Source organism: Callospermophilus lateralis, chromosome 5 (genome assembly GCF_048772815.1).
Source record: "Callospermophilus lateralis isolate mCalLat2 chromosome 5, mCalLat2.hap1, whole genome shotgun sequence".
In the NCBI taxonomy this organism is placed as follows: domain Eukaryota; kingdom Metazoa; phylum Chordata; class Mammalia; order Rodentia; family Sciuridae; genus Callospermophilus; species Callospermophilus lateralis.
The window spans coordinates 14,248,822-14,272,074 of record NC_135309.1 but is presented as its reverse complement, the minus strand read 5'-3'; positions in this window follow the sequence as shown (position 1 = coordinate 14,272,074).

Below are 23,253 nucleotides of genomic sequence, written 5' to 3'. Positions count from 1 at the left end.
TTTTTTTTTTAATTGGAGTTTTGAGGAAAGTGGATGATTAGTGTGTGTGCTCAGGGCCTGTCTTGGGGTAAAAAATAAGCCAGTGTTCAGCTCTGTGATTGGGGACAGACAGTCTCAGGGTGCTGAATAAAGGAACGTCGCAGGATTCTTGGCCGTCTTCTTTTCTCATTTCCCCAGAATAATTTCAGTGTCATCTTTAGCTTGGAGCCACAGGACAGTTTGTTTCATTGAGCCTCACCCCCAGGAGGGCACAGACAGTTGACAGTGATGGTGGCCTTTGGGGATGACCGACCACAGCACCCCCTCCCTGGGGTGGCTGGGTGCCGCCTGTGCTCTTCATATCGATGCTCTCATTCTCTTTTTGGTTATATTGTGTTTATTTCTGTAAATTTTCCTCAGATCCACCCATCCCCTCATCTATCCATACACACCTGTATAGATTATTTGGGAATAATTTTCTGGATCCCAAGGTGCCGTGGGAAGCAACAGGCTTTCACTTGGGAGTTTGAGGTTGGGCCTCATTAATGAGTGTCACAGAGGGATCTGGAGTGTCCCCCAGAATCTCACGTGTCGAGGACTTGGTACCAAGCACCCAGGGGTGTTGAAGGTGAGGCTTTTGGGGAAGTGGCTGGATCGAGGCTCCGGCCTCACAGTGGATTATTCCATGGATAGCTGAATGGACCACTGGGAGGCGGTGAAAGCTGTAGGTGGGTGGACATGGTCGGGGGAAGTAGGTCTTGGGGACATGGCATTGGGGACTCTGGCTTGTCCCCATCCCTTCCCTCTGTCTCTTTCTGCTTTCCAGCTGCCGTGAGCTGAGCGCCTTTCTCTGCCACACCTTCCGCCATGATGTTCTGCTCACCTCCAGCCCAGGCGGCGGACCCGGCCAGCCCTGGACCGAAACCTCTAAAACAGGGAGCCAAGACAAACCTTTCCTCCTCCCGGGGGTTCATGCCAGATGCTTTGGTCACAGCTATTAAAAGCTGACTAATACAATATGCCACCCAGACTCGTCCTTGGGATTGCGAATGGCAGTATCATACTCTTTTTTTTTTTTAATGCAGAGTGAGATTTCACTGCGTCCGTCCTGAGGAGCTGGGGAGGACATGATTCTGAGAGAATAAGCCAGACACAGAGAGGAAACCCTGCACCACCCCCTTGTGTGATCTCAATTAAAAAAAGGCAAAGTAGATTGAAGCCCAGGGGACAGCAGACAGGGGGTATCGGGGCAGGAGGGGGGGAGTGGAGAGGGAGCTGGGGGGAGAAGAGTCTAGAGACCTAATGACGAGTGTGAGGACTGAAGTGAAGAATGGCTGGAGGTCCGCCAGGAGAGCAGATGTCAGGTGCTGTCACCATCAGCCACCCTCAGGAGAGGGACGACAGAGCGGAGGGACGTGGGACATTCCTGTGACTGGTCACGTCACTGTGCATGTGTGTATCGAAGCATCATCTTGCACCCCTTCAACAGAGACAATAAAATTAATTTTAAAATGCAGACTAATTGCTAATATCTTTCAGACTGAGATACAAATATAAAGCAGGTTTGTTTTTTTTTTATTTTTTATTTTTTTAAGGTTTAACGTGCTGATCTGGCTTTGAAGAACACTTATGTGCAGGTAATTTTTTTTTCTTTCAGTGCCGGGGATTGAGCCCAGGGCCTCGCATGTGCCTGGCAAGTGCTCTTCCACTGAGCTACACTCCCTGCCTGTGTACAGGTATTTTTAAGGTCGTATCTGCATCTTTCAGGACAGGGACACATCTATTCAGACAGACAGAATGCACACATGAACTTAGAATTTTTGGGGGGCATTATCAGGATGTTCTGGTTAGTCAACTAAGACCAGAATGCAATAAAACATCTAACTCTATGGTTAATGTATAATTGGGGTTTTCTTCTTAATTCGGGAATCACTTCAGTCTTGGGAATGCTGATCGGTAGCTTCATCAGTGGATGAGCTGATTCTGACCTTTCTGCTAAGTCAGGGGAATAGAGACTCAAGATGGCAAAAGGTTCATTTCGGGGCTGGGCTTTAGACCAGTGGCACAGTGTTTTAAGTTAGAGGCCACTTTTTTAAAAAGTTGAGAGAATTCACATAAAAATCTAGATTTCAGGTTTCTGTGGAAGAACCACTGAATCAGGTTTCCAGATCCCTGCTGGTCTCTGACCCACCCAGCCCTCAACTGCCATTTAAAATTGCAGCCCCAACAGCACGCCTTGGGAGTTCATTGTAAATTCTTAAAAAGCAAAGATTAAATCATTAAGACAACCCTTGTTTTGCATCTACCCGGTGTCTGTTCTTCAAAACAGTTAAAATCCCTCCCAGTTGCTTTCCGTGGCCTCCCCAGCACTGCGTCTGCGTCCAGGATGAAGCAGTTAGGATCCCTCCCTGTTCAGGCGGCAGTACCTTCTACACCTCTTAAGGAAGCCATTTGGATCCTTGTCACCTATGAATTTATAAAACTTCTTCTGCGGTTACATAAGTTATTTCCAAAATGAAGATATATTCATTATTTTTCTAATTGTATTAACCATATGTTTCAGAAACAAGAAGCTTCATGAGTTCAGAAATGTGTAAATGGAAAGTAAAAATCGCCCAAAGAGTCTTCCACAAGGTTAATCACTGCTATTCCTGCTGAGCTCACTTCTCCTTAAGCTATGGGAAGACACGTTCACAGGTGTGAATGTACCTAGGTGACACAGTATTAATGGCGCACTTTTGTGACCTGCTTAAAAAAAAAAAAAAAAGCTCAGGAATACATCATAGAAGGCCTCTCTATCTGTCCAGAGATGTCCATTTTAAGGTAACGTGCCTTTTCATACTGTGAACATCCTGAGACGTATTTCTAGAATCTTCCATTAGCACGTTGCAGTTATCCATAATAGTGGCGTTCACCCATGCATGGGATGGAATTGGCTCCATTTTAATCCCTAGTACTGCCATGTCCCCCCGCCCCCCGCCTGCCGTCTCCCTTCCTCTACCTCTTCCTTCTATTGATTGATTGTTTTTTAACTAAGGCTTCACAGTATACACAGGGGTAGGATTCTCCGAGGTGTACTCGCGTCTGTACGTGGGGTAATTCTGTCCTGTTTATTGCTCCCTTGCTCTCCTCTCCTCCCTCCTCCCTCTGCTCCACCCCCTTTGCTGATCTCTTGTGTTTTCGTGAGAACCCCCCTTTTCATTCCCTCATTTTGCTGTAGCTTCCACATCTAAGAGGAAAACATTGGACCCCTGACTTCCTGCGCCTGGCTTATTTCACGTAGCATGACGTTCTCCAGTTCCATCCCTTTACTGGCAAACGCCAGCATTTCATTCTTTATGACCCCGTAAAATTTCACTGTGTATATGCACCCCATTTTCTTTATCCACTTGTTTATTGATGGGCTCCTGGGCTGGTCCATCACTTGGCTATTTGGTTTTGCTATAAACATTGGCATGCCCATATCACTATAGTCTGCTGGTTTTAGTTTTTTTGGATGAATACCAAGAAGTGGGACAGCTGGGTCATGTGGTGCTTCCATTCCTAGGCTTTTGAGGAATCTCCATTCTGCATTCTCCAATCTTAGTGTAGTTTTTTGATTTGCATTTTTCTAATTGCTAGAGATGTTGAACATTTTTTTCACATATTTGTTAGCTATTTGTATTTCTTCTTTTGAGGAACATTTGTTTAGTTCTTTTTTATTGATTGTGTTTTTTTTTTGTTAAGTGTTTTGAATTCTTAATGTTTTTGGATATTAATACCATGTTAGAGGAGTAAGTGGTCAAGATTTTCTCCCATTCCGTCCATCTCCCTCTTTGAACTCCTGATTGACTTCTTCGCTGGGCAGAAGCTTTTTAATGGGATGCGGTCTGGTTATGGAGGTCAGTGCCTGGGTCAGTGTGTTGAATTGTTAACCTGATGTGTTCTTCTAGCCTTTGCAAAGTTTCTAGTCTAATTTCTAAGTCTTTGATCCACTTTGAGTTGACTTTTCAGTCATCTTTAATCTGTCATTCATGGTTGGCGATTTAGGTCGCCTCCATTTTTTTCCATTATAGACAAAGCCATGATGACCTTGCCTATGTATCTCTGCCCATTTGTTCATTGGGCTCATAGTCATGATTAGTTTGAAACTGGGCCTATTCTAATCTTTGATGACTTTGGAGATAATGTGCTTTAAAAGATCATTTGAGCTCTTGGAATTGAGTGACAAGTTCATATAGATATTGTCCTAGTTTTTCTAAGTATTTGACTATAAGTATTAAAAAAAAAGAATTTTGACAAACTTGGTTGGCTGTCTTTTACAGACACCAGGGTATGGATTCTCCTTGATGTGAGTGTGGCCATCTTGAGTTGTAACCGCCATGATTGTCCCAGAGGACCCTGCTTGGTTTTTCCTGCATAGTTTCCCAGAAAACCATAAATAGATAAAAGCTTAGAGTCACTCTACACCTGGACCCTGCTCCTGGGAGGCGCTGACCTTAAGATAAACAGGGTTCATTCCATCCAGGACAAAGTCACTTTTGTCCCAATCCACAATGTGTCCCTCTCTGACCCAATCTTCGGGGATCCAACTGGTCTTGCTGCAGCCCAGGTCCCCCAGTAAATTGCACTCTGTACAGTCCTGGGTCTCTCTGCCTCCTTTTGTGGCTGGCACCCTGGGGCCCGTCTTCATGCGCTAGGACCAGGTTGTTGTGGAAAGACCAACAGTACTGAGCTGGAAACGTCCAGGCACCTGGCCCTTGGTGAGCCTCCCTCCTAGTGCAGTGGAGCATGTGCACACAGGAAACCCCAACACACACACACACACACACACACACACACACACACGTGCACACGCACATGTACACACACGCACACATGCATACATGTACGCGCGCGTGCGCGCACACACACACACACACACACTCTCTCTCTCTCTACAGAAAGTGCTGAGCTTCCAGACACAGTGGATTTCCACACCAAGTGGAGAGGGTTGTTGGGATGCACAGGTCACCTGGGAGAGCCCGAGGCTTAGGGAGAGGACTTGGGTGTCCTGCCCTGGCTGGACTGGCAAGGAGAATTCGAAAGTCTTCATGGGGGTGCTTGGCCTTCTTTACTGGGGTGATCATTTTGCCCCTTTCACAGGGGTCAGAAGGCAGCTCAGGGCTGAGGGGGCTTGGAATGGATTTGGCTCACACTGTGTGGAAGCCTCCCCGGAGCAGGGTCCAGGTGTAAAGCAGGCCATGTGTTACTGCCGTCAGTTCCTGATTTCTTCCCGCCTCTCCTCTCAGCCTCTAGCTGGCTGAGCAGAGGCTCAGTGACCTCCCTGGGTCCCTCCTGCAGATGAGCTGTGCAGACCTTCTTAGCCCGACGCTGCCCACGTGAGAGTCCCAGGTTGGGATGGAGAGGGCGTGGTGGGGACACACGTCCTCTGGTTTCAATATCTTCATTCTGAAACATTTGCCTCCACACAGGAGACTCTTGGCCATCAAACTGGGCTTCCAATTGGGAAATGTGGAAAAGCCATATAATTCCAAGTGTTTTCCACGAAATGCTGTAAATTTGTAGTCCCCAGCATCGGTGCTGTCCCAGGTGATGAAATGGAAAACCCTGGGTGTGGGAGACTTCTGCCACAGCCGCAGCCACCCCATCTTGGACACGTTCTCCCTCTCCCTGGGCCTTGGTGTCCCCGCAGTGTGGAGGCTGGCAGTGGTGACCGTGGGGTGTGGAGGGTGTGAAGAGGGAGGACAGGTGCTGCCCTCTGTTGTCCATTGTTTAGTCTCAGTTCATTGTCACAACAGCCCCATGGGTCACTGTCCTTGTTTTGCAGAGGAGCAAACTGTGGTCCACAGGCAACAGCTCAGTTTGTTTAAGATCATCCAACGGGTAAGTGTCAAAGCCAGGTTCAAACCCTGGGCTAGCAAACTCTAAACATCAGTAACCCTCACTACTCCCTCCCTATTTTTTTTTTTTCCTTATTCTGGGGAAACAGAGATTTGGTGGGTTGACCTCAAAGGACGCTTTAACCAAGCGCCTCTCCCTCTCCTCCAAGGTCTTTGTCACAAACATGTTGTTCTGAACCTCCGGGTGGAGCAGGACAGGTCAGTGCAGGAGGGCGGAGAACTGGTGTCATGAGCATCTGTATTTGCTCTCCTCGGAGTGGACAGGGTGGAGTGGATGGCCCTGCCTGGGCTCCCATGCCAGGTGGGACTGAATTCATTTGATTTGGGAGGTTTTGTCATTTCTGGTTTTAGCCACACCTTCTGAGCTGGGCTCTTTTTATAGACAAGGGAACTGGAGTGTTTTCTGCAGGCAGAGTAGCTTTGTAGACGCCCTAGGGCCAGCCCAGACGCAGGGAGGACAGGGCTCCAAGTCACCCAGGATGGAGCCAGCTGGGTCCAGAGAGGACGGCAGTGTGCCCACGCCCTGCCCTGCCCCACCCGGCCCAGCAGGCTGCAGCGCGTCCTCAGCCTGAGCAGAACTGGGTTGTCAGCTTATGAGAAAGGGATCCCTTAGTGGGAGGGTCTTTATTCCTGGCCCCTGGGCTCATAGAGGCCTCACAGAATACCCCGGATGTGGTTGCTCTGAAAGGGAAAAGCTGCTTAAAGTTCAGCGTGTCCCTGGGGCTTTTTATACGCCCCCAATACCCCCATATCCATAGCGGAGGTGGACGTGCGTAGGTAAAGCATGATTTTATTTGTGATAAAATGTACCTAATATTGGTCATCTGGCCCTTGGTGAGCACACAGGTCAGTGGCATACTCAGAAAAATGAGAAATTATATCCCATCTGATTCAATTGTAAGATATGTCAAGGTCATTGTACCGTCATGTGTAACTAATTAAAACAAATAAAAAATAAAAAGACAGTCAGAGCCTTGTGCCGCCATCACCCCGACTCCTACATCCCGTCCAGCGGACTCCACTCTGTCCCCAGTACTCCCTGCTCTCTGCCCCGTGGCAGCCGGTCTGCCGTGGTGCCTGTTGTGGGGCCTTGTGGGGAGCACGCAGCCAGCATTGCCCTTGTGCGTCTGGTTGTTTCTCTTCCAGGCTTCCTGGGGCAGCCTGCACTACACAGAGATCACGTTCTGGTCCCCTTGTGTGGCCTCATAATGTCCCATTGTCTGTGGGAACCACCCTTGGTTTGTGCAATGTGTCCCTGGTGGGGGGGCCCTGGCTGCCCCACCCTGGGCTACTGTGAGTGCTGCTGGGAGCAGGGTGTGCTGGCCCCTGTCTGCATCCGCGGATTCAGTCCTCGAGCTGTCTCAGGGCCAGCAGCCACCCTACACAGTGGGATTTGGGGTGAACTGTACCACTCCTAAGTGTTCAACTCCATGAATCCACGCACGCGCCCACTTGCTTACCCCTCTGGATGCACCACCCCGATGGAGACATAGGACATTTCCATTTTTTCCGGAAGGTTCCTTGAGTCCTTCTGAAAGAAACCGTTCTGGGGTTTGTTGTGGTTGTTTCTTCTGAGATTACGGAAGGGGGTGCACATGGATCCTTGATGACTAAGCCTTTTTAAACTTTACATTTTTATTGAACTTCTCTTCCTCTGAGGAGGTCTTTTATTTTGAGGAAGAGGGTAGACTTGCATTTCCAAGAAGGTGACCCTGAGGCAGTGGATTTTGAGTTCAAGGGTCTGAATTGTGATGTCAATAAGAAGTGGGCCATTGGGTGTGGGTGCCTGAGGAGGGGAGAAGGCCCTGGCCCTTCCCGTGGGTGGTGGCCCTCTGTGTGATGCGGGTGGGGCCCAGGGGTTCCTGGTGCTGCTGCAGACCTGTGGCCCTGCCTCAGGCCGAGTGACCCACCAGGTCCCGTCAAGGAAGGGGTGGGTGGTGAAGACCCCACAGGAGCCCAGTGGGGACCAGGTGTCGTCGGGGTCTGAGGTGGCCTGGGGCCTCTGCTTCCTGAGGGCCTGCACCCTCTATTCTGCATCCTCTTCTCTGATGCTTCCCGTGACTCACGATTAGGCCTCCTGAGGGTTTGGATTCACCATGAGCCTCCACCTCCCACTGTCCATCCCAGACCTTTCCAGCCCAGCTCCCACCCACTGCTGTCCAGGGCACCAAAGTCCAGGCTGCCCCAAGAGACACAGGGTGCATGTGAGTCAGTCCAGTGTCCCCTCCCCACTGGGACATTCAGGGATGTGGAGCTGGGCTGGACTCTGTCCTTCTCTCAAATCAGCTGGCTGCTGACCAAGGTCAGGGGCACCATGTGAACCCGAGGCCCAGCTGGAGTGATCGCCAAGGAGGAACCGCACCAGCTCTGTCTGCCCCGCCCAGCTGCCTAGTTCTCCTGCACAGGCTTAGCTGGGAGCCCAGCGGTGCCGGCCCTGCGTCTCACTGGTCTCCGGTTCTTTTGGGCTGCTCCCATTCTTGGCCCTGAGGTCCCTCCAGCGTCCAGGGTCATGAGGGCTTTAGCCTCCTGAGTGAATTGACAGCCAGCCTCCCTTGAGCTGTGTTTCCTGGGCTGTGATTTGTCCCCAATGCCCGTCAGGGTTGCGGACCTGCAGCCTGTGAACCCCCTCCCACGGGTCACTGATGCCTGGGCAGAACCCAGACCTGGGATCTATGATAGTCTATTTTCTGTTACTAAAATGACTTACCTGAGGTGGAGACACCTATATAGAAAAGAGATTCATTTTGGCTCCTGCTTCCGGAAGTCTGGGGTCGAAGGGGCAACATCTGGCGATATCTTCTTGCTTGCAGAGTTCTGAAGTGGGGCAGGGCATCACATGTCAGGAGACAGGGAGTGTATGTGTCTTTTTTGATCTTTCTCCCTCTTTTTATAAAACCATCAGGATTCAATCATGGGGCCCCACCCTGATGACTACCTAATCCTGGTCACCTCCCAGAAGCACCCTCTAAACACCCTGGATGGTTAAGTTTGCACCCTCTTAACGCTTCTGAATGGTGCCTGGGAGGTACTCAGACCATGGCAGAGCCCCTGCTGGAGGCCAAGCTTCTCTGTAAGCTCTGCCCCATTGGGAGGTGAAGCTCCCGCCCCCCCCCCTTCTAGGTGAGGAGTGAATGCTGGGCCATGGGCAGGCAGGACTTGGGGCGCCGAGAGGTCTTCTTTTCTGTCAGTGCGCCTGCAGCTCCCTGAGGACGCATCCTCGGGTCTGCGCTGACCGTCTCTGAGTTCGGCAGCTCGGAGAGCAAACACAGATTTGGCTCAGGCTTCTTTCCTTGAGCTGTCTCAGGGTCAGCAGCCACCCTACAGGACAGGAGGACAGGATGCGCTCTGCATCTGGGGGATACCGTAACAGCAGTGATGGAAACAGTAGTAGTGGTGAAGCCAACAGCAGAGCCCGGCTCAGTCCCCAGCCTTCTGCCTTCTGCGGCTCATTTGCGCAGCTGCCCGGGGAGGTGGGCTCTGCTGCCCCCAGCCTTAGTCCATCACGCTGTCAGGACAATGCACCATGAACCTGGTGACCTGGTGATCTGGGAGTGCAAAACTTCAGTGGGACAGCCCTTGGACAAGAGTTCCAATGACCGTATGGGATCCGGGGGCCCTGGTCTCCCTGGCCCTGCCCAGCATCTTAGATGCCTTCCTTCCTTCTCTCCTGCTGAAGCTGTAGAACTGGGCTGGTGGTTTCTGCATGAGTTTGAGCCTCAGCTTCAGGGGATTTCGGAGGTGCACCAGGAAGAGGGCCCCGTGGGGAAAGGACACGTCTTTGACTGACTTTGGTCACACTGTTTGCACAGGCTTCGCTGTGAACACGCATTCCGCCCTGACGTCTGCTAGCCCGAGCCGGCTCCCCAGTGACGCAGCCTCTTGAGCTCCAGGAGCAGAGAGCTCTGGGGACTCTTCTCCCACCACCACCGCTCTCAGCCCTGTGCGCCACACCGGCTTCTTCCCTCCTGTCCAGCTGCCTGGGTGAGCCCTGTGCAGGGCGGACAGCCTCAGTGCCCATCAGCAGATGAACACATGAAGAAACCGTGGGCTATGGACACGACGGAGTTTGTTCACCCACAAGCAAAACTGAATCATGTCATTTGCTGATGAATGAAGCTGATGGATGAAGCTGGCGAAAATCCCATCTATTCAGAGGGTCAAGAGAGAAAAAAGACGGGGGGCAGAAAAAACCTCATGAAAATAGAAGGGTCAGCACTAGAGTAGAGGATGGGGTCAGGGTGGGCCGAGGGGAGGGGGTGCTGCAGAGGAAATGGAGCCAGTCACTCTCTGCAGGTACAAATGTGTCCTGTGAGGCTACAACTACGGATAATTATAGCTCACCAGCAAAATATCTTTTTCAAAGAATGAGCTGGGGATGTAGCTCAGGTAGAATTGCCCTGGGCTCAAAGCCATGAACTGATTGGCAAAAAAAAAAAAAAAAAAAAGATAAAGAAAATGAAAAAGAAAAACGTAAAGCGGCAGCACAGCGTTTGCACATTGGGGTGTAGGAGGTGCTGGAAGCCGGCCTCTGCCTACTGGAGCCAGCTCTTCACCCAGATCTGGGCCTCCCGGTGCATCGGGGTCTGGCCTTTGGGTGGAGCTTCCCTTCTTTCTTGTGAACACTGTACAACGAGGGCTCCGCCTCCTCAGGATTTGGCCACCCTTGCCTGCTAGTGACTTACCTAATGGACAGCACAGCAAGTGTGGCACTTGGGCGTGTTATACCACACACACACCCACACACCTAACATCGCGTAAGTTTATTTGCTACTGGTCGCTAAGTGTGTGCCGTGCGGGGTTCATGGGCTGTTGGGGTTCCGCTGTGTAGTGGGCAGGCCACACGCTCCCACATACTCCAGGTACACCGCGTGGTCAAGGTCTCACATTTCTGAGATCTCACAGACCCACTGTGGCCTCTGCCCACCAGGCAGATCCTGGAGGAGGGAGTGGGAAACAAGGGAGCTCTGGGATCTGGACCCCGCTTTGGGCCGGGAGCTAACTCCAGAGAGAGCCGGGATTTCTGAAGCACCTCATTCCCACTGGTCTTAGCGACACTCCTGGGCACCCCCGCCACCCCCGCTGGTCTTCGCGGCACCCCTGGGCCACCCCTGCGCACGCATAGATATGTACTGACATCAAGGCCTTCCCCCCTGCTCCCCGGAACCGCTATGGGAGCCAGCTTCAATTACCAGGGACGTTGGAGCCCACCGCCTGGCACGTTCCGCAGCCAGAGGTCTTCCAGCACAGAATGGGCTCGTGGGAAAAGGATCCATCTCCAGGACTTCATACCACAGCTGCTTCTCCTACATGCGTATTTGTGTTTATAGAAAATTCAATACTTAATTGTATGCTTGGCCGGCTCACCACTAATTCTAAAAGAGACATTCCAAAGCCTTGGTTAGGTTCGCTCATAGCTCATGAAAGCCAGGACGACTGTGGGCACCCAGAGCCAATCCTGTGGAGACAGGGCAGCAGTCACCTGGGAGGGCCAGAGGTTAGGAGGGCCAGGGTAGAGAGGAGAAGGTTGTCTCCCCGGCACCCAAGTCCTTCCCTCCTTCCCAAGGGGACCCCAGTGTCCCAGCACGTGTCTGGGGGCCCCACCCACCTCCAGATCCAGAAGTAGAGTGTCTGAAGGCTCCTAGCCTAACTCCTGTTACCGTGAATTGGCTCAGGAATAGGAATCGGGTGTGAATGGGTTCAATAAGAGGAAGCCGGGGAGGTTTCTGAAGGTAATGGAGGAGCAGGAAGTCTCTCCCCACTGAGATATGGATAAGGAAGATGAACCCGTTAGCTGTCTTGAAACAGAGGAGCCACTCAGGATAGAAGCTGACACTGGGAGGGCTCACAAGGGCATGAAAGCAAGTGGTTGTTGAATGGGATTGTTCAGCTGCTGGATCAGATCTTGCCTGAAGTGTGTTATACCTCCAAGGGCTTCCATTTCCTTTAAAGACAAATCAGAATGGGCTTTCCTTTAATTACACCCACCCCATCCTTTGCAGGTCTGCTTGGGTTCTGGAAACACCCACCAACAGAATCACTGCTCTGGGACGGATGGTGAGGCTCAAAGACCTCAGGAAGGCCTTGAAATCCCCCACCCTGGTCCCAGAAGAGTTGCTGGTCTCACAGAGGAGACAGGTGGGTCCCAGGTCACAATGGGGTGGTACTGTGTTGGAGGTGCACACACCTCTGCTCGTAAGGTGACTCCAGAGCCCAGCAAAGCCCTTGCTGCCCTGTCAGGGCCCCAACAGAAGCCAAGAGCCTCCACATTGGGAGGTAGCTCTGCCCCGGGGCCAGGAGGTTCTTACCACTGGACTTGTGCAGCACCTACTCTCCGCCCTGCTCTGTCCTACGTGGTGGCGCTTAGGAGTGCCAAAGCCCTGGGCCCATGAGGGGCACCGAGGAAGTGAGTCGGAGAGTAAAGCGCAAACAGGGAATAGGTGGTCAACAATGGTATGGAGAAAATCATACAGAGGGAAGGACGGAGCCCGGCTGCCAGAGGAAAGGGCTGTCTGAGGAGGCGGGGAAGGTGCAGAGGGGCCAGCGAAGGGGGACCAGGAAGTGCACAGGAAAGGGTGTTCCTGGCTCAGCTGGGACTGCAAGTGGGACATTGGGGGGGGGGACTGCGAAGTGGGAGGGGCAGGGTGGGGCAGAGCGAGTGAAGGTGAGGGACCAGGTCAGAGGAGGGGACCAGGTCCCGGGGGCCTTGGGGCTTCACTCTGATGCTTCAGGGAACCATGTGATTGTATATAAAGGTGTAAGGTGGCCCTGGCCGTGGCCAGAGAATACCCTGGGGAGGGTCAGTGAGTTAAGCAGAGGCCCAGCAAGGGTGCGTCCACGTCCTGACCCCCAGCACCTGTACGTGTTCCACTCTCTGGATCTGGGGTCTCTGTAGCTGTTGCTGGTCTTGATGTGAGGTTATTCTGCATTATCCGGGGGACACGTTCTCATAAGAGAAAACACACGCACACAGAAGGTTCTGGACATGGAAGCGGAGTTAGTGGACAGAGCCGTGGGTATCTGGGTTGGGGTGGGAGTGAGGAAGGCAGGTGGCCGGCGTAGAGGGTGTGGGAGAGCGAGCAGGGCCGTGGCGCTGCCCAGCAAGGTGGGGGTCCTCTTGGAGGCCACATCAATGACTCCAAGTCCTGGAGGGCTTTAGGATGGTCGGAGCTGCGTTCATAAGGGGCTAAGCTGGGGAGTGAGCGGTCAGTGCTGCGGTCAGCTCTGGCCTCCACCATGTATACTGTGGTCCCATAGACTGTGAAGCTCAAGGTCAAGGTGTCAGCAGCATAGATTTTATCCTGAGGCCACCCCTGGACATGTAGGTGGCCATCCTGCTGAGTGCCCACCCGACCTCTTATTTGTGTGTGGGGGTGGAGGGGGGACATGAGCTCTGAAGGTCCTTGTGGGCAACCTGTCACAACCTCATCTCCCCCCACCTGCCTTCCGGAGGCCCAGCTCCAAACAGCATCACGCTGGAGGGGGGGAGCTGGCGCATGAATTTTAGGGGGGCACAGCTATGGCCCATGACAGGCATCTGATCAAGGGTGTGGGTGAGGAACAGGGTCATCAGAGGTGCGGCAATAGAGGGAAGAGAGGGAGGAGTGTTGGGAGAATCCTCTCCATGGAATCCAAACAGCCGGGCATCTTGGACGGGAGGGTGGCGGGGCCGGCACTGGATTCTGCAGCGTGTGTGCTGTGTGTTCTTGCCGGCTGTCCTGGGTGTGGACGCCTGGGCCTGCCCCATCTCCACCACTGTGAGCCACGCCAGTGCGGGTGGGTGCATCTCCCCCCTACCCAGGTGTGAATCTGACCTGGGTGATCCTTGGTGAAAGACTTCACCTCTGTCTAGGCTACCTCCCTTGGGAAATGAGGATGGTGCTCATGCCCACCCTGTGGGGCTTTGTGAGGTTTGGACAAATCAATGCGAGCACAGTGCTTAGGGCAGATGACGGCACCGGAGTGAGCCTTTTGCAGCCGCTCCTTTAGGTCAGGAGTGGCTGGGAGCTGGGGTCCAGTGCCATCAAGGTCCGTGCGGGTTTTCAGGGAGGTGGGACGGACGCAAACTTGAATGTGGCAAGGGGACATCTCCCGCCTCTCTGGGCCAGTTATAGGGGATTCCGGGGAAGGGGAGAGCTGCCCGTGAGTGAGGCAGGTGTGGACAGAGCTCTGGGGCCAAAGCCCAGCTGCGGGGTTGTGGGGGCAGTGGGCTGTGGCCCTGGCCACAGGAACTGACCTCAAGTGGGAGCGCTATGGGGTGTGTACTGGCCAGGTCTGTCTGGCCAGGGGGCTTCAGAGCTCTGGAGGCCCTGCTCCTGAGAGTGGACGTCATATTGAGCCCTGCTGCAGGGAGCCTGTGCAGCAGAGTGAGGCACGTGCCCCTGCAGCCGGAGTCCCAGGGCCCCTGGAAGGACTCGGGGTGGCGTGGGCGGGTGCATGTGGATCAGGTCCAGTTTGAACGTGCAAGCCTTGAGCCACAGCGTCTGGCCTGTGCTTCACGGACATCACCTGGGGAAGGGTGGACAATGCAAGCCCTACTGGGAAGACGCAAGCCCAAGGGACCAGTTCAGAGGCTTCCTAGGAGATTAGCAGCAGGTGCTGAGGCAGGGAGGGGGCAGATTTGAAGAAGTACTATTTATTTCCTGGTGGTATTTAGAAATCCTGAGCCAACAGGACCCAGGAGGGTCACTGGAACCCAAAGATGATGACAAGAGAAGGAGAGGTGAGACTTGGGATCAATGAGGCCCCATGGCCACCTCTGACGATTCTCTGGAGTTTCCCGGAGCCTCAGTTTCCCTGGCACCCCAGGAGCCAGAAGATGTCTCCAGCCTCCCTGGCACCTTAGCCATGGAGAGTGAGTCGGGGGTGCTGTCGCGCCTCAGCCTTCTCCTTGCACAGCGAAGGTCTCCTCTGGGTGCTTCCTTGTGACTGCCTCATTCAGGGCTCGCAAGTCCGTTGGTCCACTGAGGCAGATGGCGGTGACAGAGGACAAATGACAGTGGGGGCTGCCTGCTCAGTGCTGTGCCCCTCTCTGTTCTGTGCCTGTGTCAGCACTCTTACTTGATGCCTACTGCACTCCCCTGAGGTACCCGGGGTTTCTGTCCCCACTTTAAAGATGAGAAAGCTGGTGGCCTGGAATGGGATTGAACTCAGGCAGTGGACACCCAATCGATGAACCATTTCTGTCCTGTATGAGAGAAAAGGGCCACTATTCTTGCATTAGGGGAGGAGCATGCGGGTCAGATCGGCCCCCTGCCTGTTTGGAAACCAGCCACTCATTCATCCATGCACTGCCCGTGCCGGGAAGAGACCAGAAGGACTCCCAAAGCCTGAGGGCTCGCTGCTGGTCCTTTGCCAATCCCTGTGCTAGATCATTCTGTGTTCTCTTTTCCTCTCCATCTTGCCCCTCCCTTCTTCCTCCCAGTCGCACCACAGAATGCACCATGGATGTCAGGGAGGACGCTGCAGTGTCACCTTCTGCTCTCCCTGTGTTTTGCCATGGGAAGTGGAGAAAGGAGGAGCGGGTAGTGGAGCCCAGGTGTCTTCTGATGGTCGCTTCTGGTCCTCATTACTGTCCACTTGCTCAGTCCTGGGCACTGTAGGAAAGGTCAGGGTCTCCCCATCTGGGAGAGTAGCGAGCTGGGCCCGGGTCCCACCTGTGGCACCCGTGTTCAAAGCCCTCATCTCTAAGGAACAGATCTGTGCAGTGTCACATGGGCAAACGTCTCCTTCCTGCGGGTCAGCTTCATGACAACTACAGGTTTGGACTAGGGACAGGCACTGCTCTTTCACCCCGGGGAGGGCACAGGACAAGCCCTTACTCCCTCCTGACCTGGGACAGCTGGGCACCCCCTGCTGGGCCTGGGGCGAGGAGCTGCAGTGTCACCTCCTGGCCACTAGAGGACTTTGTCCCATGTCAGCGGGGGAGGATGCCAGGGGTCTCACTACATGGCAGGAGCTTTGCTCATCTGCCCTTCCTTTGGTTTGTCCAGGGGTCAGGTGCGGCTGCTGTATGAGAGGTGAGGTGACGTCACGGCAGAACCCTCAGGTGCTGGGCTGTGGGGAGTGCCCTCGGCCTGCCAACTGGGTGAGGAGGGCCTTTATGTTGAGCACAAGTCATCTCCTTGCAGCTTTTATGAGTGGTCCTCCTTGCCCGATGGATGGCCCCTTCCAAGAAGTGCCCCTCCCCTCCCCTCCCCAGTCAAGGCTCCTAGTTCTCAATAGCTCAGATGACTGTTCTAAGTATTTCCCAAATAGTGACTGGACCCTCAGGTCACCTTAGGAGAGGGGTGCTTTATCAGCCCTATTCACAGATGGACAAGCCGAGATCCAGAACTTGCCAAGGACCACGCTCCTCTTTAGTGCCCAGGCCAGGCCCTGAACCCAGGCAGCCGGGCTCCAGGGCTGCTGCCCTTACTTCCAACGCTCAGCTCCGCCACCTCCCAGGAGAGGCCAGGTCACCAACGACATCGGTTACAAACATCTTAACCTATGCCTTCACTACGTGTACATAACAGAACATCTGGAAAATCAAAATAGAAAATCAAAATCTGGAAAAATCAAAATAGTAGAAAATGACCCACAATCTTCACCAGAGCCCAGCAGGCGTCCCGGGGCTTGGGCCCTCATTTTGATGTGTTTTCCTGTTCCTGTGCCGGCAATCTGTGTCCTCTTCCCCACTTAACATGTAACATCCCGGTGTCATCACGTGGTCCTCACAACCACTGTTTCAGATATTGCCAGAATGTGTGTGGGTGGTGACACGAGGGAGGTCCCAGGGAAGTGGTTAGACGAGAGTGTCCCAAGAAGGACACGAGATCAGTACAGACTCAAGGCAAGGACGTCCACGGGACCTCTGGATGCAAATGATGGCATTAAAGGCCACTGCACTGACATCTCCTGGCAATGGCACTGAGCTAGAAGGTGGCAGTTGGTAATCCAGGGCCTCATTTGGCATCTGGGAACTAAAAATATCTCTGTAAGATGACAGCACGTGGCGAAGGCCATCGGAGAAGCAGGGGCTTGTTCTATGTTAGCACTGAGTTCTGCTCCGGAAGTCTGGAGGTGTGGCCCCGGAAGTCTGGAGGTGTGGCCCCGATGGAAGTCTGGAGGTGTGGCCCAGAAGTCTGGAGGTGTGGCCCCGGAAGTCTGGAGGTGTGGTCCCAGATGGAAGTCTGGAGGTGTGGCCCTGGATGGGCATCTGGAGGTGTGGCCCTGGATGGAAGTCTGGAGGTGTGGCCCCGGATGGAAGTCTGGAGGTGTGGCTCCGGAAGTCTGGAGGTGTGGCCCCGGATGGAAGTCTGGAGGTGTGGCCCCGATGGAAGTCTGGAGGTGTGGCCCGGAAGTCTGGAGGTGTGGCCCCGGAAGTCTGGAGGTGTGGTCCCAGATGGAAGTCTGGAGGTGTGGCCCTGGATGGGCATCTGGAGGTGTGGCCCTGGATGGAAGTCTGGAGGTGTGGCCCCGGAAGTCTGGAGGTGTGGCCCTGGAAGCCCTGAGTGCCCTCCTGCTCCATCGATTACAACCTTGGGCATATCTTTCACTTTAACTCTCTCATAGGGATAATAGCAGTTCTCATGAAGGGCATGGAAAAATCCAGAATGTCTTGTGAGTCAGCTAGGGATGCTTTGAGCTGCAAGTAGCAGCCAGCTTGACCTACAGACGACCAAGCCATGAAGGCTTTGCATGGGCTCATCTCGTAGGGAGTATGGGCCACGTAGCTAAGTCTGGAGCAAAGGCTCGGCCATGTCGCCTGGACCCAGGCCTCTCTCTTTGACACCCAGAATCCTTGAGGCATTGATCGCATTCCAGTGGTGGCCTCTATGCTAAGCCTGCAGTGTCAGCGTCATGCCTTCTCTGTCGACCAGCAGGAAGGCCCCCACCTCCCCTGAGGCTTCTTGGAAGGGCCAGGACGTTTCTCTGGATGCTCTTCTCCTGCACAGGCTCAGAACCATCTGCTCTCCCATGTCTTCCTCATCCCCTGGGATGTACATGGTGGCTTCTGTGGCTTGGCCAGGGGCTGTGGCTCCTGGCCTGTCAGGGATGGCCCTCTCTGCAGGAATCACGCTCTTCCCTGTGGAATCTGCAGGTGGAAGATCCGCACCTTCACGGCAGCTGTCAACTCGGGGATTTATTTTGTTGTGTGATTATTTGCTTACGCCATTCTCATCTGTTAGCCTGTAAGCCCTGTGAGGTCAGAAGCCACATCTGCTTTGTGCATTATTATTGTGTCCCCAGAGCCGAGTGAGGCTTCTGGCTTGTGGTAGGGGTTGGGGACATATTTGTTGAGGGAGTCGGGGTCCTCCATAGTCTGAGCACATCTGCATATTTCTGCACACATCGGTGGCTACCCCAGAACCTGTTTCCTCAGCTCAGTGACCTGTTCTCACACGGCTTCTCCCTTACCAATAAGGACGTTTGTCTTAGAAGCACTCCACGGTCTCAGATTCCGTGGCTGTGCTCCGTGTCCACTCGGCCGCCTGAGCTCTACTGCAGCTGTGGCCGATGGTCTTAAGTGCATATTCTCACCCCAGCTACTTAGGACTTTCTCTGGGGTGTTGGTACCTGCTGGGGACACCTTGGCCACCCAGGGATGAGCAGGGGTACACAGCCCCTGCCTCCCCATGCTCCCGCAGGCCTGGTCTGAGGCATGTTGTGTGTGGATTCTGAAGAGCCTTCAGGACAGAACTCCAGCGGCCCACAGCTGCAGCCCACCGTCCCTGGCTCCTCCACCCAAGACTCACTTCTCCCTTTTGTGCTTCCTGGTATCCCCAAGTCACTGCTTGCTATCCCAATGGCCCACATTTGTGGATTCGACTAACCATGGATGAAAGATATTTTAAAAGTTTGATCTGAACACGTCCAACCTTTGCTCTTTTGTCCTATTCCCTACGACCCCGGGAAATACCCACGTTCACAGAGTCCCCAGCTCAGCCTAGTAGGCGGGCTCTGTCCTCTGGAGGCAGCGTGGAGGCTGCACGCGAGTGCTCCATGGTGTTCTGATGTCCTTGGGGTCCTGGAGCCATCCCCTGCAGACTCTGAGGGACGAGTGTGCTTGTGTGCTCTGGACATGGATTGACGTGGATGCAGGTGAGATGTTGGGCCTCAGGATTCAGAGCTGATGCTGGTAAAATCTTTCAGGACCCTGGGGTGGCGTGGACGCACTGTGTATGTGAAAAGGTCACGGGTTGCAGAGGGCCAGGGCGGAGAGTTACGCCTGAGTCTGCGTGTCCCCCCACCAAGCTCCTGTGGATGCCCTGGCCCTCCATGTGATGTGCGCACAGGGACCTTAGGTAGTGCCTGGATTTGGATGAGGGTGAGCCCAGGGAGAGGGCAGCGTCTTTTGGGAAGAGGAAGAGACACTACAGCCCCTGTTTCGCAGTCATTTGTAAGCCAAGTACAGAAGTTGTTGTCCCCTTGATCTTGGATTTCCCACCTTCCAGGTGTGAGAGATCCTCCTGTGCAAGCCACTCGGTGTAGGGCATTTTGAGATGGCCTTCCAGGCTTGACACGGCGTCTGAGTCCTTGTCTGACAGTCCTGTGGCCTTCCTCCTGTCCTCAAAGTCTGAGCCGAGAGTCGCTGGTAACCCATACGATGCAGCAGTGACGCTGGGGTGGTGCGCCCAGACCACCCAGATTCCCGCGAGAAGGCCCAGTTCAAGGTGCTGGGATCCTGACGCTGCGCTAGAGAGGCCACCGCAGCTGCTCTGCCTGCTGAGTGCCCAGCAAGCCCAGGACAGCTGACCTTCAGGAGCAGCGAGCAGGAGACCCCAGCAAGGAGCACCGCCCGTGGCTTCCTGGGTTCCTGCCCCAGGGGCTCCCCAGCAGAATCCCCACAGGAGGGCCTTCCACCACCCAGAGGGGGTCTGACACCGTGGGCGGTGCCACCCCAGGAATAACGGGCTTTCTAGACGTAGTTCTGATCAATTTCAGTTTATAGATGGGGCACTGTAAGAGTTTGGCCACAATAAGGAGTAATGAACTAGAACAGGGACAACAGTTCCCAACTAACACCAGTTACTTAAAACTTCTACGTTATTTCTGGAATGTTCTATTGAATACTTTGGGACTACAGTTGACTTCAGGTAACTGAAATCACTGGAAGGGAAGCTGAGGGAGGGGTGGATAGCCTAGAGGTCACGTTAGTTAGCCACACAGCGATGACCAGCCTGGCCGGTCAGCTTCCAGAGGAAATCAGCCATCGGCCAGGCGGGGCCCTTCCTTTGTGAGCAGTTGGCCCTGGGTGTGTGGGTGTGTGAAAGAGAGAAGGTTGGAATTTCCAACTTATTGTTTGATTAAGATGGTTTTAGGTAATAGCAGCTGGTGACATCAGCAAAGCCAACCCTGGGGAGGACAGTCTGAACGGAGACTCCCCACCCTCCACAGTGTGCAGGGGACCTCTCCTGGGCCCAGGCCTCAACCCTCCATCCCCCGGAACGTGTCCTAGTGCAGACAGAGCCTTTAGAGAGGGGACCCAGGTAAAGTGGGGTCATCAGGGCGACGGTGGCCCAACTGAGCCACGGCCTTATGAAAAGGCCTTTCCTCCTCCTACATTGATTCTCTCAGGCATGTTGTTGCAGTAACAAAAAGCTGACCAACACACCTAGAAAACCAATGTGAGTAGTTTCTCATGTGTCCTTCTTTACCCCAAAGTCTGCATATACCCCATACGTGTATATAACTCTTTATTACATAAAAGGATCGTTTAATAATACTTTGCCACACAAGGGTTTTTTTTCCCCTTTCTAATTTATTGTGGTGATCTTTTCATAGTGGCCTACTCAGCTATGTTCCAACTGACTGGTGTCCTTATAAAAAGGGGGAATTTGGGCAGCAAGCTAAGGCTGGGGAAGTACACTTTATTTAACTTCTCTCTTATAAACGGACAGCTTATATGATCTCAGTGATCTCCTGAGCTCATGGGATGCCTGAGCCTTAAGGATGGCAGGGTTGGTGTGGATCTAAGTGCAGCAAATGTCTGAGACCCACAGACAAAGGGGGGCATGGAACAGAATGGCAGCGGACAGTACCTGTGGCCTTCCTGAGGCCGGAAGACTTTCTAGAGCACTGTGAGCAGCTCTCCTCCCTGCCTGCCATCTGTCCCTTGACTCCTGCCACAGTGGACCCCTGGGACTTAGCAGTAACTCCCTGCAGCACTTCCCCCAGCTGGCCTGTCCTCTGTCCTCCGGCATGGCCGTGGACGGGGTGCCCCTGAGGGAAGGAGCGCATGCCCATCTCAGAAGCCAGGCAATTGGTCACAGTCAAGTGGCTGATCCAGGGCTTTCTGACACGGGCACATGTGTTGGAGAGAGTGGGATCAAGGGCCTTGAGGTCAAGAGCATGCCCTGCGGATCAGGAAACTCGATTCACTAGTCATGGGACTCGGGCGAGTTATTTAATAAGAAAATAGCGGCCGTGGCAGCTGCTAGCATTTATTGAGCACTTACTCTGTGCCAGGCACTGCATTTGGCATGTGCTGGGCATTCAGATCCTCAGGATGACCCCGTCAGAGAAGCACTATCCCTGTGTCCACTCTGCCAGGCTCAGCGCAGCCAGGACCTCTCACCATCGTCTTGCGGCCAGTGAGTGGCAGACACAGGTTTCCAATTTAGATCTGCTCAGTTCAGGTTTCTTAACCTCTGCATTCTGCCTCTGGGGACCTCGGTTTCCTTTTCTGAGAAGGAGAGGATGACACTGACCACTCAGGATCTCCAGGCCCCTCTCATGTTGCACCAGAACCTCTCTCTTGAAGAAAGACGGGCCATCTGTAGCAAGTTGGGAGGCACGGGGATTGGGTCTTCAAAGTGAACTAAGTGCAGCTGTTACACCCTGAAAACAAAGGGGGCACGGTGAGAAAGTTGTGGTAGTGACCGCCACAAGAGGGACAGGGGTCCAGACAACAGTGAGACAGCATGTCCTGTCTGCTTGCCAATACAACAGCATCACAGAGCAGCAGGTAAGAAGCCGGGAGGTGTGAGCACCGACCCCCGCGCGCTGGCTCCTCAAAGACTGAAAAGCAAGACCAGCAGGCGCTCCGTTCACATCTCCTCCACGTCCCCCCAGTAGCGGAAAGCAGGGTCTCCAGCAGTCGTCCGTGCGCCCGTGTTCCCAGCAGCACTAGGCACGGCAGCCAAGGGGACCACGCGAGTATCCAGGGACAGCGTGGAAAGTGCCCTGTGGCTTCCACAGTGGAATACTCTTCAGCCCTGAGGAGGAAGGAGCCTCAGACACGCACACCCGTGAGCCAACCTTGAGGACACCACTCAGTGGTGTCACTTAGCAGAACGTGAGGTCCCCTGAGCAGCTGAGTTTGTGACAGAGAGTGCTGGCTGCCACATTGGGGTGGCGGGGTGGGAAGGTGGGACCGCTTGGCGGGTGGAGATTTCTGCTCTGCAGGTGGAAAGGGCTTGGGGACGGCGGGGGAGGGCGGCGCACCGGTGGGAATGTTCTTGGTGCACCGAGCTGCGCACTGGAGCGTGGCCACCATGCTCAGCTTGACATGATGGGTCCTGGGCCCCGGTTCCAGAAAGGAGAGAGAAGGAAACGGTACCTGTGACTGCAGTGACTTCCCTGGGATCAGTGCCACCAGGGCTGGGAGCCTCGGGGGCATGCTGGGCCCTGGGAGCCTCGCTCCAGGACAGCGGCCTGGTCTCGGTGGCCCTGGCTGGGCCTGAGGCCCAATCAGCTGTTGCAGCTGAGCAGGGTACGCTCAGGGGTCAATGTGGCCCTGGTGGCTTATGGGAGCCCTGTGACATCTGCCCTGTACATACCGTCTCGGGAACAAGAGGACGCCAGGCAGGGAGCCCGACAGCTGGAGTGGGGGTGGCCGGAAGAGGGGGACGTTCTTCAGATGGCCTTTGGGCTGCCGCAGTGGCCTGGGGCCTGCTGCAGGCGTCTGTTCCACGGCACTGGAATGCACTGGAGGAAGAGGACCCTCGGGGACAGGACCATTTGCTTTATTTGAAGGGACAGGTGTTGATCTGGGTTTAACTCCATACAGTCCAGACAGGCTCCATGCAATGTGGTCGCATTCCCAGATCCTGAGAGAGATGGGAAAGAGAAAAATGAAAGGTGGACCCCTCGCTGACAACACAGTAGGTCATGTGGAAATACAGACAGGCTGGGCAATAGCCCTGGCCCACAGGGATGGGGTTTGCCATCCAAAATGTTTGGAATCATTGGCCCAACAAAATGGTGGAAGCCAGTGACAGAGGTCCCAATGGAGGGGCATGAAGATTCTATGCCCTTTCTTGATGTTGACTTTCAGCCACGAAGGTGGAGAGAGGGAGAGAAGCAGCTTCACACTTTAACAGAGGGAATGTCTTTATCTAGAGGCGGGGGTGGGGGAGGTAAACACCTGCCTTAGTCCATTTGCTGTTGCTGTAACAAAACACCTGAG